This window comes from Papio anubis, chromosome 20 (assembly GCF_008728515.1).
Source record: "Papio anubis isolate 15944 chromosome 20, Panubis1.0, whole genome shotgun sequence".
In the NCBI taxonomy this organism is placed as follows: Eukaryota; Metazoa; Chordata; class Mammalia; order Primates; family Cercopithecidae; genus Papio; species Papio anubis.
The window spans coordinates 36,508,052-36,510,403 of record NC_044995.1 but is presented as its reverse complement, the minus strand read 5'-3'; positions in this window follow the sequence as shown (position 1 = coordinate 36,510,403).

The following is a 2,352-nucleotide window of genomic DNA, read 5'->3' as shown; positions in this document are numbered from 1 at the left end:
GTTTGTGTGTTCATTTATTTCATCAACAGATCACATATTGTTTGCTGGCACTGCTTCAGAACCACAGGCAGGCCCTGATTTCTGCCTTCTCAGGGGGTGGGGGACAGATGTTGAACAAATAATTCCACGGGTAAAGGTTTATTTACAACCCAGGACAGGTGCTCCAAAGGCGAGGCCCCGGGTGCTGGATGAATATAGCAGAGGGATGGGGATAGGTCAGGGAGAACTTCTCCGATGCTGGAGTGGAAGTTTAGTAGGTGACAAGGGGAGGAACGAATACTCCAGGCAGAAGGAACAGCATCTGAAAATGCCCTGAGCTGAGGGAGAGCAGAGTGTGTTTGAGGAACTCACCAGGGGCCAGGTGGTTGGATCTGGGAAGTGGGGGCGGAATGAAGGAAGGGGCCAAATGCACAGGCTTTATGCTGAGAGCAATAGGGAGCCATGGAGAGTGTGTGAGCCAGATCAGGATAAGACATGGCCAGATCTAGGGCTGGCAGGGAGGTGACTTGTGGGGGATCACTGGGGGTTGGGACCCTGGGAAGGAGGGAAGCTGAGGTCCAGACAACAGGAAGGGCCAGGATTGGGGTGACTATCTAGCAGTGGGGGCTGAGGGGAGGGAGGTGGTAAGGGTGATGCTCAGGTATTTGGCTGAGGGAACTTGATGGTAGAGTAGTCCCTGATATGGGAATATAAAAGGTGGGGCCCAGGCGTGGGGGCTTATACCTGTAATCCCAGCACTTTGGGAGGCTGAGGCTGGAGGATTGCTTGAGACCAGGAGTTAGAGACCAGCCAGGGCAACACAGTGAGACCCCATTTCCACGAAAAATAAAAAATTAGCCAGGTGTGATGGTGCACATCTGTAGTCCCAGCTACTTGGGAGGCTGAGACAGGAGGATCACTTGAGCTGAGGAGTTTGAGGCTGCAGTGAGTTATGATCATACCACTGCACCCCAGCCTGGGCAACAGAGCAAGACCCTGTTCCAAAAACAAACAGACGAAAAAAGGCGGGCAATGACAATGTCAGCAATTTTATACATATAAAACGCTACACTAAAGGCAAATGATACTGCTATTATACTATATATATATATATATACACACATACACACACACACCATCATTGTATATATAGTGGTGGTATAATAGTGGTATCATCTTCCTTTTGGGTAGCATTTGCCTGTAGACCATTTCCATCTAGGTTACTAGAGATAATAATATTAATTCAACAGGCCAGGTGCAGTGGCCCATGCCTGTAATCCCAGCACTTGGAGAGGCTGAGACAGGTGAATTACCTGAGATTAGGAGTTTGAGATCAGCCTGGCCAACATGGTGAAACCCTGTCTCTACCAAAAATATAAAAATTAGCCATGTGTGGTGGCAGGCACCTGTAATCCCAGCTACTCAGGAGGCTGAGGCAGGAGAATTGCTTGAACCTGGGAGGTAGAGGTTGCAGTGAGCCGAGATTGCGCCACTGCACTTCAGCCTGGGGGACAGAGTGAGATTCTGTCTAAAAAAAAAAAATTAATTAATTCATCGAATATTTCTTGGGCAATCTGCCTTGAGACAGGCACTATTTGAGCCCTAGTTTCCCAGAGTTTACCTCTAGGGAGGAGACATGATAAATGATAAATAAGTAAAGAAATACGTAAATTCACACAGGGCCTTTTTGTGATGTTTTTGTGACAGAAATGGGGGAGTTCTGAGTAGAGGAGGGACAAGATTTGTCATATGAACTTTTTTTTTTTTTTGAGACAGGCTCTTGCTTTGTTGCTCAGACTGGTGTGCAGTGGTGCAACCATAGCTCACTGCAGCCTTGGCCTCCTTGGGCTCAAACGATCCTCCTGCCTCAGCCTCCTGAGTAGCTGGGACCACAGGCACACACCGCCATGCCCAGCTAATTTTTGTATTTGTTGTAGAGACGGGGGTCTTACCATGTTGCTCATGCTGGTCTTGAACTCCTGGTCTCAAGCAACCCTCCCACCTCAACCTCCCAAAGTGCTGGGATTACAGGTGTGAGCCACCATGCCAGGATTACCATAGGACTTTGTGTGCTCTGTTGAACAAAGACTGTGTGAGGCAAAGATGGGACTAGGCAGATCAGTTGGGGGTGACTGCATTCATCCAGGTGAGAGATGATGGTGGCTTCAACCAAGCTGGGGTCTTTAGAGGCGATCAAGAGCAATTGGATTCCAAGGAGGAGTGACTGTTCACAAAGGCAGTGCCGTCAGCCTTGGTGGTGGATCAAACGTGAAGTTTGAAAGAAGTGGGGGACTCTAGGTTTGGGCTTGAACATCTGGAAAAACGAAACTGCCATCAGCTGACGTGGGGAATGCTGAGTGGAGTGAGTTGTTT